A 13,937-nucleotide genomic window follows, 5' to 3' on the forward strand; every position below is an offset into this window, starting at 1 on the left:
GTTTTTATTAAAAAACATGAGAAAATTATGATTGATGAATAAACAAATTTTTTTTATGAAAGACACAAATTTATTTCTTTTTTATATTTAAAACAAAAGGCCAAGATATCAACTATTATATATTTATTTACTATTTATAAAAATATTATATATAAGTAGTGTACATCCTCATATTTAATTCTTTAAAAAAAACTTTTAATGTATTTAATTGAAAAAAAATGGGTATATGAATTTCACGGGAGAGTTTAAAATTGGGATTGCAATTTTCTCACGTAAAATTTCAAAAGGAAGGATAAGATTTCACGGGAGATTTTGACTACGATTCTCTCATATAAAAATTTCACCAAAAATAGAGTGTCTTCATGGTTCGGAGGACCATCTTAAATTCCAATAAATTAAATATATGATTCACTAAAGTTCAATGGAGAGTTAAAAAAGATTAGGATTTGATTTAATTCATAAATTAAATATGATTTTTCAATTTATTTATTTCAATCTAAATTAAAAATTAACTACACACAAATAATTATAAAATGCATTAAATTATTACGTGCCAAATATTTACGTTCCAATTAAATTATTACCATTTTTATTATGTGACTCTTTACGTGCCAAATATTTATGTTTCAAATAATTCAATCATGCTTTGTTTCTTTTTCCAATTTAATTATTTTGATTCTCAATGTTAATTGTAGCTAACAAGTCTTAAATGCATTATTACTTTAAATAACAGTTTTTCTCGGTTAAAGAAATTAACATATTGGAAACAGAAAATTAACCTTTTGAATTCCCACTCTATTCATTCATCAAATTTTTGTTTCGATTTATAGTAGATCTATGATTCACACCAACCTCTGCGTTTGGTTTACTTGCCTTTTATTTATTAATGTATTTTTTTCAGTGACAAAGAGTAGAAAATTTGACTACATCAAGGACATTAACAAAAAAAGTGGAGATGGTTCGATGGGAGAACAGTCTCATTTTTCATTAAATTTTCATAATAATCAACATTAAGAGTTTATTAATAACAATTATACATTAATCAACCTAATAAAAATATTATGTTGAGTTAACATCCCCAAATTATTAATCATAGAAATAATAATATTTTTAAAATTAATATATAATAATAATAATAATATCTCTAAAAGTTATTTATGGCTAAAAAAATTCACACGATTAATTTTTTTTTTGTTTTCCAATCCAAATTTATTTAATAAAATATTAAATAGTTTTATTTTATTTTATCGCAGGACCCAATAGAGGTAGATTTTAGTTGTAGTAGGTTTTAGTTGTAGGTGGTAATAATTAATAGTCTTTTTTAATTAGAAGTTTGAAGAAAATGTCATTGGGAATATGTAGTTTTAGGTGATAATAATTAGTCTTCTTTTTTAACATTTGCAATTATGAATATTTTTTAAGAAATAATTGATCTACTATTATAATAACTACTATCATAATAAGAAAATCGATGTCTACCAAAATTAATTTCATGTCCAAGTTTAAACAAATATTTTAATCCGATTTTCATTCCTTCAATTGTCTTTTTTCATCATCAACTCATATTAGCATGCCTTATGTCTTTAATATTTGACAATATCTAAAAACAATCATTATTTCTTTTGCATGCTACAAGTTTTCCAATCAATTCCAATATCTAAAAGTAATCATTACGGTTAATTAATCATAAAAAAGTGAAATTTATATAACTCTCTACCTTCCATACAATATCAACAAATATATAGTACCTTGACATAATTCAAATTCAAATAGAGGAATCAATATAAAATAATTGTAAATAAACATACAAAAAAGATTTTGTATAGAATTAAAAATTAAAAATTAAATGCATATAACACCTTTCAATACGCATTATTGTATCTTTCCCATTGAAAATAGTTGACATTACTTCTAATTTATATTCATTTCTTTAATATCTATAAAAAAAATATTTGACATTAATTCTAATTTATATTCATTTCATTAAATATATCAAATATAAAGAAAGAGTTGGTATATAAATATTTTTCTGTCAAGATTATAAATAAAATTATACGTTATTTTTTATTTAATAAATGTTCTATTTTTGTTATTCGATATGCAATTTGAATTAAATATTTTTGCTGTTTTTATTTCATTACATTAGTATTTTTGATTCGGTATGAGTAGCTAACACAAATATCAGAATTTAACGACATATATGTGATAAGTAACATTAATATTAATAATATACATCTTTTGTACAAATTTTTCTTTGGTAAATTAAATTAAATATATATTTAAAGTTAAATAATGAGATTTAAATGTGTTGCATTGAATTATAATATGTCATTTCTGTTATAAATAAATATTATTGTGGATGTCCATATGTATTCTAATCTTTCATCTTCATATTCTCTATTAAGTGGTATAGTAAAGTTATGATTTTTCACCTTCCTAATGTCCTATAAATAAGGACCACTTTGCAATGTAAAGGGAACTAATTTGAAGAAGATAATAGAATACCACTTTCTCTCTTACTTTTCTCTTCTCTACCTCTCTTTGATCTCTATCGTTTTAGTTAGTTTTATAACACGTTATCAGCACGAAGCTCTCAGGTATGTTTTTCTTTATTTGATTTAGTTTCAAGCTATTGTATGTTATTTGATTAGGATAATATCAATTATAATTTCCATACATCCTAGAAGGATTGCAGGAAGAATACTAAAATATCCCAAAAGGATTTCATAAAGATTTTTTGATTTATCGATCTAAAATTTTATAACTTGTAATATGCTCATTAAAAGATTGTCATTCTAGAAGAATGACACACATAATTTTAATGCATCCTAGAAGGATGATTATATTTTTTAGATCATTGTTTATAACAGATTATTTATATTGTTTCTGAAGAACTTATCAAACATCCCTGAAGGATAGCAAGACAAATTATTAATATAGTTCTTGAAGAACTTATCAAGCATCCCTGAAGGATAGCAAAACAAATTATTTATATAGTTCCTGAAGAACTTATCAATCATCCCTGAAGGATAGTAAAACAAATTAATTATATGATGATATAATTTTAGTAATATGATTTTGTATGACTAAATATGTTTAATTTTTTAAGGAATAATTTTTTGATAATTATATGATAATATGTTCATATGCATATGTATGATTAAAGTGTTTAATCATGAGATACTATTATATTGGTTTTGAATTATATGGGAGGTATTGAATATCTCTGTATTACACAAATGAATTTGGACATAAAATGTATAATAGAAAAGCTATCGGATTTTTCCTCGGGCTTGTACTACACTTATATCAGTACAATTTAAGCACATGTCATTGTAAACCAGTAGTTTACAAATTACACTTAAATGTGTTGTTGGTAAAACTGGTTGGGTCATTTCGGATATAATATGATGCGAATAATTTGTATTGAAGAACCCGAAGTTTCTTCAATCCAATCAATATTTGTGTGTTTCTAAGGGAAAATAAAAATTTGAGAAATTGCGTTTTTATGACATTAATTGTTGCATCGACTAAACTATCATGCATATGTCTCTACTCACAACCAGAAGTTTGTGAAACTATTTTCTCAACTAATTAGACAAAATCTGGTTTTCTGGATTTTTTAGAAATTCCTGTATAAGTATCACATATATATATTATTAAAATTGATATTGAATATCATGTAATATATGTTCATAAAAAGAAAATGGACCCGAAGATCCATTCTTTAGACGTCTAAAGTTAATTATATGGTTGATACTTATGAGATCATCAATTCTAAATTATATATTTGAAACACCCAAAGTATGATATTAAGATATTTATTCGCATTAAGCCAACAGTATACTATATCTTAGTCCTCCCTAATTTATTCTTATACTTCTCATCTAAGTGAATATTTGGATGTGTTGTGTATCTTCCAATTGCTCCAATATAATACATTAAGATGAGTCACGAAAGAATATTGGAAAAATATAATTAATATGACTCTCAATTTTGAGGATATATTTTGAGAAAATAATCAAATACTTGATTGCAGCCCAGTAGGCTGATTATCACTTGATAAATTAATTTTCCCAATATTAGGGGGAGGGAATAAGCAGCTGAAATCATGAACAAGAAGTTCAAATGAACAACTAAAATTATGAACAAGAAGTTCAAATGAACAATTTAAAATAAATTGTTGTCTTGATCCTCGTACAAATCAATATGAACCAAAAGTTCAAAATATTATTCATTTGCAAAGTTTATGAAATAAATTATCAGCTGATAATACTCCACTCAAAGTGGATTCTCCTATTGGATAATATAATATTGCAAATGAGTTGTTGCTGCGCCTGAAGCGTGGTATGAAAGTCGGTTCCAATGTTAAAAGTCCTTTACTAAGAAAAGAAACTAAAGATGACCCAAGTGAGGATATGAAAATGCTAAGAGCACTTTGACCTAATTTAATTTTCAGTTCCAGAAGAACAAATCAAGTACTTGAAATATGAAATAAAGAGATCTCGATAAATTATGTCATGGATGAAATGGAATGGAACTGAAATTGAGATAACCAAATAAAGTCAATATTGACAATATCTTTGTATACAATATAGCGCTAAAAGTGATCAACGGTGACGAGGATCATGAGTCAAAGTCTATTAAAAATTGTAGACTAAGTGAGAATTGGCCAAAATAAATATACTCAATTGAAGAAGAATTAAACTCACTTTACAAGTGACTCACTTTTGGACCTGTAGTCCGACCACCTCAAGGTGTGAAACTAATTGGATATAAATGAGTTTTTGTGCAAAAGAAAAATAAGAATGATATAAAGTTTTATTTATTGCTCAATGCTTTTCACAAAGACCTAAGATTGATTTTGATAAAACATATTCACTTGTAGTGGATTCAATCGATTTTTGATAATTAATTAGCCTTGTAACACATGAAGGGCTTAATTTGAACATGATGGATGTAATTACATCTTATTTATATGGTTCACTTAATAGTGACATTTACATGAAACTCCCTGAAGGGTTCAATACACCAGAGGCACATAATTGTTGATCTCGAGAAAACTACTACATCAAATTGAACAAGTCTCTCTATAGACTAAAAGAATTCGGAGGCATGTGGTATAATCACCTCAGTGAATATTTACTAAATGATGAATATACAAATAACTCAATTTGTACTTGTATTTTCATAAAATGATGTGGAAAAGAATTTGTAATAAAATTTATCTATGTAGGTGACGTACATATTATTGGAACTCCTGAAGAGCTTCCAAAAGCTATAAATTTCTTAAATAAAGAGTTTGAGATGAAGGATCTAGAAAAGACAAAATATGTCTAGGTTTGCAAATTGAGCATTTGGACAAAAAGAATATTTGTACATCAAGAAGGCTATATAGAAAAATGTTGAAATGATTATATATGGACAAATGTCACATATTGCCTACTCAAATATGCTTGTTAGATCATTAGATGTGGAGAAAGATCTTTTAAGGCCTCGAGAAAAGGATAAAAAATTGCTTGGTCCTGAAGTACCATATCTTAGTGCAATTGGAGTACTAATGCACGTTGCTAAATATACACATCATGATATATCATTTGCGGTCAATCTATTAGCAAGATAGAATTATTCACCTACACGAAGAAATTGGAAAGCGATCAAACATATACTTCGTTATCTTAGAGATGCAGGTTACTTGTCAGATTCAGACAATGGTAGATCAGAAAGAGGCTATTTATTTACATGTGATGGTACAATCATTTCATGGAGATCTATAAAACAAATCATGGCAAACTTCATAAAATCCTGCATAACTATTAGCACTACATGAAGTCACTTCGAAGAAGACATTTTAAGCAGCAACTACAAAGAATATCCTCACACATATAAATGTATGCATGAGGGGGAGAAAAACATATGTTTTGCACTCTTTTTCCCTTCACCATGGTTTTGTCCCACTGGGTTTTCCTGGTAAGGTTTTTAACGAGGCAATTCATATTCAAAGGATATTGTACTCTTTTTCCTTCACTAGAATTTTTCCCACTGGGTTTTTTTTAGTAAGGTTTTAACGAGGCATATCCTCAATGGACATCCAAGGGGGAGTGTTATAAATAAATATTATTGTGGATGTCCATATGTATTCTAATCTTTCATCTTCATATTCTCTATTAAGTGGTATAGTAAAGTTATGATTTTTCACCTTCCTAATGTCCTATAAATAAGGACCACTTTGCAATGTAAAGGGAACTAATTTGAAGAAGATAATAGAATACCACTTTCTCTCTTACTTTTCTCTTCTCTACCTCTCTTTGATCTCTATCGTTTTAGTTAGTTTTATAACAATTTCATTATTTTTTGTTTCTTGACTTATATAGATGTTATAATTTTTTTTGCAATTTTTTATTTTGATAATTTGAATTTGCAATTTGAATCATGCTCATAAAAAGGCGGGTAGACATACTAGGGGTGGGAGCCCATAAAAATTGTTGATAATGTGCGTCTGCAGAAAAAAAAGCTGGTAGACATACTAGGGGTGGGAGCCCATAAAAATTGTTGATAATGATAGTACATAATAACTACATTATCTCAATTTTTATTTATTTTTTACTTTTTATCAAGAACTATATTTTTTCAGAGTTAAAATTGTAATCAACAATAATAATTAATTATCTCTAATATTATTTTAATTTTTATCCAACATAAATATCATCATTGAAAACAACTACAAATTGATAAATTAAATTAATATTGATATGATAATCATCATTGAAGAAATTATTTCGCTTAATTAATATATATTTTAATATAATTCTTTAACCATAACTATATTATATTTATTTAATATTTATACCGACTTTACGTGACCCGTGCGGGCGCACGGGTCCTTTACTAGTTAAGTATTAAAATCATATATTCTATAATAGTTGTAAGCCTAACTATATTCCTTGAAATTAGAAATTACAAATATAGTTATTCTAGATTTGTTAAGTCGAAAATGTATTACTAACTTTTTTTTAAAAATTAAAAGATCAATTTAGGAGTTTAACATTAGAAAAACATTTAGAATGAAAATAACAATATCGATATGTCAATTTATTTTTTTCATATAATCAACGAACCAAAAATTTATAGTAGAAACATAATAACTACATCTAATCCTAACACAAGAAAATTTAGCTATTCTTGATGATGGTAGCTTAACATATAGTGAAGAAAAGATGAACTATGCATCAAGATCCCAAATATTAGGACGATGAACTCTACCTTATTCTCTAATGTGCTCAATTATTTCTTGTGCTTTGTTGTCTTTCTAAACAATGATATCCTTATGTTTTTTTTATCAAGGCTTCTATTTATAGAATTTAAGTTATGGAATCTCTTCAAGCAAAATGTTTTTCACCTTGCAAGTTAAGATTTCTTCTTCTCAAATTCTTTGCCAAATCAGTCACGTGACTTGAAAAATCATCATGATTCGCTAGACGAGCTATCATAATGTTTCCCGATTCATCTAGATAGGTGCAGAATAAAAACTCTCCACAAAAGACCTCAAAGTAGAAACTTATTGTCTCTTATGGGTTCTCAACTCTCTATAGATGAAGGTAAATTAATTTGTCTTCTTTACAAAGTGGTCTTTTGACCAAAATAGGGATAAGAGATGGTCGTCTTTGATAATTGCATTTTCATCCGACTGGCACCTATCCTCAGCAATGACCATCTCCATCAACATTTCGACCTATAAGATATTTTTGAAAGGATCAAGTAGTATTACTTTTAAAGTCACATCCACAAATTCCTCAAAGAATTTCTTAAATTGTTTTAAAGAGATCCAACTATTATAATCAATGGAATCCACCGACCTTAATAGATTGAAGACATGAAAGAAGAGCAAAACAATGAAGAGAGTGTTCATGTAAGTGCTCATCAACTCAAAGGCTCTTAATTACACACAAAAAATGCAATTGATAGGAACAAGTTCTAAATACTACTTTGCATTAAAAAAGTTCTAAATACTTGAACTAATTGTAGAAACAAAGAGATAGTGCTAACAACTCTAAAACTAACTTCTTCATTCATTTTATTGATGATAATTACATTCACCCATCACATATTTATAGCATTAGCATAAACCAATTACTCATTATCTAAATCCTTCTAAGGAGAAGTGACTCACCGTCTTTAATTATAACAGGCTTACAGAACTTGAGCTTAACTCATTACAAAAATGTTGTCCAAAAAATATTTTTCATAATAAACTTTGTACAATTTTAAACGTGTGTGCGCTTGGAATTAATTAAAAGAAATTAGTCGAGCCCATTCTTTACATCAAAGATAGAACAATTTTATTTTATTTTTATTGATTTTTTAAGTACAATCATTATGTAATACTACCTCCGTTTTTTATTATAAGTCGTTTTAGAGTTTTCACACATTAAGAAGAAGAATAATTGTTATATGAAAATTAAAAAAATTATGAAAGTTTTTATAAAATTGTAATGACATGTGGAAGATAAATTTACAAAATTGAAAAGAGAGAATAATAAATATTTAAGAATATAATAAAAAAAATATTATTAATTTATTCATTGAAATTGTAAAGCGATTTATATTTAAGTATATATATTTTTCCAAAACAACTTATAATAAAAAAAACCGGAGTATAAATATTTTTTAAAACTAAAATATCAACATTATTTTATCATATTATATATTAATATTTTAGTAAACCCTGCCTTATTGATATGATAAATCAATTTTATTAAACGAAAAATATAGAATATTCTCACAAAGCTCCACGTTGGTTGTCCGAGTCAATATCCACATACATGTAAATTGTAATGTGAATTAATGGCAAAATGATGTAATACATATCTTTTCTTTTGCATAGTCTTCTAGATCCCTTTATAATTTACCATATATTAAGGAAAGTAAGTAATATATTTGATGTGTCTATATCTCTAATATGAATACCTATTTTAAATTTACATTTTGTTGGTAGATGCATTTAATTTAATTTTTTTCTTATATGATTTAATAATACTCTTTTTGATTGTTTTTATAGAAAGGCATATATATGAAAATAAAAAGAATTGGAAAAAGTATTAATTATAAATATTTTTATAAATAATAAAAAAATTATTTAATAGTTTAAAATGAGGCTTATACATAAATACATTGTTTTGAAAAGACTAATATAGAAAAATATATAGAAAAATATATTAGTGCTTCAAATCAAATCCTTTTGAATCAAAATTTCAACTACCGCTAATTATCTAGGCCGTTTTAATTTTTTGAGCCCCTGTGTAGGTTTGTCATAGTACAACCATGACAACATAATTAGAGGTCCTATTTAACTTTATTTTAATAATGGCGCAGATTTATGAGGTCATATTTAATTACAATTAAACCATAAAAACTATAAGGCCCTATGCGGTAGGCCGCCTTACACATCCTCAAAAACGGCTATGCTAATTACAAATACCATAATAGATATATTTACCAGTTAAAAGATATATATTTATTTTTCACAAAATTTTGTGTAAACAACGTCTCCTTATATTTTTATATAAATATTTTTTAAAGTTTTGTTTGTATAAAAATTAATTTTTGATAAAAAAAATTAAAATAACTGTACAACGTACAACTTGTTTAATTGTTTTTTTTTGATAATGTAAACATAAAATAATTAATAAAGTAATACTATAATCGACAAAAATACAAAAATAAAAAACTCGATAATTAAAGAGGAATATAGGAAGGAGGGTAGATCAACTATACATTGTTTAATACCCTCAATTCCAAAATATAAGAGAAAAAACAAAAATCACATCGGTTAAGAAAAATAAAAACACAATAATTTGGATGATGATTTTTTATATTTTTGGCTAAATTACAGTTTTGGTCCTCCTATTTTCTCAGATTCACGAATTTAGTCCCCCTATTTTAAATTTAAACAATTTTGGTCCCCCTATTTTATATTTAAATAGTTTTGGTCCCTCTCATATTTTTTCAAAGAAAATCGATGACATTTTTTATTTTTGAACTTATATTTTTATCTATGAGATTCAATAATAAGTTTCTATACGATGATTTGTCACGTTTTACAAATAATTTGTCATTTAAAAAGTGAAAATATCGTTAATTTTAAGTGAAAAAGTATGAAAGAGGGACCAAAATTGTTTAAATCTAAAATAGGGGACCAAAACTGTTTAAATTTAAAATAAGGGGACCAATTTCGTGAATCTGAGAAAATAGGGGGACCAAAACTGTAATTAAGATTATTTTGGCTTTTTTTTTTAATAATTGTCTTGGGGAAATGTAAAAACAATCCTAATTGGTGGTTGGTCATAAAAAAATGAGAGAGAAATTTAATTAAATGTAATTTGCATTTAATTCCACCTTGAAAGATGAAAGTTAATTTTTTTCTCTTATAGTTTGGGACAACAAAAATATATTTTTTTCTCTTATATTTTAGAACGGAGGGAGTATATTCTTTCCGTTTTTATTATAAGTCATTTTTTTAAAAAAATTGTACCACAATATAAGTTGCTTTAAAATTCTAATGAATAATTAATGATATTTTTTTATTATATCTTTAAATATTTTTTATTTTTTATTTTTTTTATAAAATAATCATTATTTTTTTTTTAATATGTGTGAAAAATCTAAAACAACTTATAATAAAAAACGGAGATAGTATTAAATAGTATAATATTTTTTAAAAAAATTATATTTTTTCCTAAATTTCTTAAAATTATGATTAAATATATGTTACTCTATATTTTTTTTTTAATACTATCTCTTTGTAATGTTAAGATTATGTATTTTTTACCGCCGAATGGATCAAATGACATAAAAAATTTATTTTTGTTTATGTGACATATCTACATGAATTTTTTTTATTTTTATTTATTATTTAAAATTCACAATGAATTTTTTTCATTTTTATTCATTATTTAAAATTTAGTTGGATTTTCTATTTCACAAAAAAGAAATTTAAAAAGAAAATCTACGTGGATTTAAAAAAAAAAAAAAACTTAAAAGAAAAATTCATTCCGTTAATAATTTTAAAGATTAAATATATGTTATTTTTTACAATGTTAACGAAGTTCGGTTTATCCCATGTAATATATATATATATATATATATATATATATATATATATATATATATATATATATATATATATATATATATATATATATATATATATATATATATATATATATATATATATATATATTACATGGGATAAACCGAACTTCGTTAACATTGTAAAAAATAACATATATTTAATCTTTAAAATTATTAACGGAATGAATTTTTTTTCTCATAATATCAGCTCCATTTGTGAAAAAGAGTTTTAAAAAGTTCAATTAAAATATTTTTCTATTATTCATGAGTATGATAATATTAAAAATAAGATAACATTAACATGTATCCTTAGGTTTCAAGTTAAAAGTTAAATGTAAAATATTATTTTTTCGAAATTGTACGCCGTTTTTATTAAAAATAAAATTATATTTTCAATACAAAATTTTTATTTATAAATTTTTTAACATGTGTCTCAAGGATACAAATTAAAAATACTCTTAAAAATGTTAATTGAATAAATATTAATCAAATAAAGTCAAACAAAAATATTTATTGAGCAAGTTAAAAATACTTTCAAAAGCATAAAAGAACACATGGTCATTTAGGGTCTGTTTGGTAAAAATAGTGGTTGATTGATACGTTAGTTGATAGCATATAATCTATGATTGATGGCTGATAGTATTTAATCTAATTGTAGCATATAATCTGTGGTTGAGACTGATAGTTGATAATTTAATTCTAGTGTTTGATAAAATTAACGGTTTAACTAACTTATAAATGTAAAATAACATAAAAGCTATTTATGTTAGTTGAAAGCATATAATATGTGGTTGAGACTGATAGTTGATAATCTAATTGTAGTGTTTGATAAAATTAACTGTTTAACTTACTTATAAATCTAAAATGACATAAAAGCTATTTATGTGTTAGATGAAATTATTTTATGTGTTAGATGAATCATCAAAATCAGATAATGGTTTGACTTGCGTTGAAGATTTATAGTTCAACTAATGTGTGATGTTGTTTACTGTTATAGTATAGTATGGTATATGAATGAACATGTTTTTATTTGGTAAAATTTACTCAATACTATTGTTATTTAGAATTATATTTACTAAGTACAAATAACAATATTTATAAGGATGAAAAGGTAATTTGATTTTAAAATCTTTCCCTTCCCTTTGTGAACCAAAAATATATGTTGTTAAAAATCTCTCCCCTTCTTTGAACCAAACACATACTCCCTCCGTTTTTTATTATAAGTCGTTTTGGGAAAAAAATTTGTATTTAAATATAAGTCGCTTTACAATTCCAATGAATAATTAATGCTATTTTTCCTATTATATCCTTAAATATTTATTATTCTCTCCTTTCAATTATATAAATGTATCTTCCCCATGACATTAATGAAGGATAATTTTGTAAAAACATTCATAATTTCTCATTTTCATACAACAATTATTATTTTTCTTAATCTGTGTGAAAAGTCTAAAACGACTTATAATAAAAAACGGAGGGAGTATTTAATTAAATTTCCTCCCCACCCCTCCCCTCCATTCCTCTCCCCTCTATTAAATTCCCTCCCATTCCCTCCGTTGAACCAAACGGACCCTAAAAGGCATGTTAAAGGGTGAAGGTTAGCATGATGAAATTAACTTTTTATTCTATATAGTGAACTATTAAAACACATATTATAATAGGTTAACATGTTTTTTTTAAATAATTTATTGGCTTAAATGCAGTTTTGTTTTCCCAAAATTTTTAATTGTTTGATTTTGGTCCTCTAAGTTTTAGTTGCTTAATTTTGGTCTCCCAAGTTTTCTAATTGCTTGATTTTGATCCCCCAAATTTCAATTGCATGATTTGAGCCCCTCAAGTTTGTCCCTTTTTGCATTTGATAGTTCCTTAATGACATATAGACTAAACTTTTTTTTCTCTTTTCTTTTTTTTTCTCTCTCTACAATTCTATTTTTCTTCTCTTTTTAATAGTTACGTTTTGAATGTAATATTTTAAAAATCTTAAATATTTCATTCAACTTATGTCTAATGACAAATTGTTTTGACAAAAAAATGACACTAGCTAATTAAAATAATACTCTTTGGCCAATAACTCCCTCATATTTAAGCATAAAGTCCCAAAGTCTAGAATCCTATTAGTCATATAGAATTTTAATCTTTTTTATAAGGGATATTGGATGCTTGTCCCTATTTCTAAAATAATTTTATTAAAAGGTTCACACATGTTATTGGCTAAAAGAGTCTGTTATTTAAATTAGCTAGTGGTATATCTATTTTGTTATCAAAATAATTTGGCATTAAATATATGTTGAATAAAATAATTAAGATTTTCAAGATATTTGGTAGGGAGAACCACGGTTCGATCCCCGCAACTACGATCGGGAGGGGGCTGGAACCACTTGATGCCAGAACTGACCCCCGAACCGGACTAAACCGGTGGCGATAAACAAAAAAAATATAGAAGAAAAATACAATCGTAGAGAAGAAAATTAGAAGGAAAAAAAGAAAAATATTTAAAAAAGTGAAGTTTAGTCTACATGTCACTAAGAGACTATTAAATATAAAATGGGACAAATTTGAGTTACCCAAAATCAAGCAATTAAAACTTGGAAGGTCAAAATCAAGCAATTGAAAAACTTGAGGGACCAAAATCAAACAATTGAAACTCGAGGGGTCAAAATTAAACAATTAGAAAACTTAGAAGGTCAAAACTGCATTTAAGCCTAATTTATTCAATTTTCTAATAGATTCTTTAATTACATTTGTATTTTCTATATTTTTACAAACATTAAAAAATTATAAAATTATATTAGCTAAAATAAATGTAG

The sequence above is a fragment of the Vicia villosa genome, linkage group LG1 (assembly GCF_029867415.1).
Source record: "Vicia villosa cultivar HV-30 ecotype Madison, WI linkage group LG1, Vvil1.0, whole genome shotgun sequence".
In the NCBI taxonomy this organism is placed as follows: Eukaryota; Viridiplantae; Streptophyta; class Magnoliopsida; order Fabales; family Fabaceae; genus Vicia; species Vicia villosa.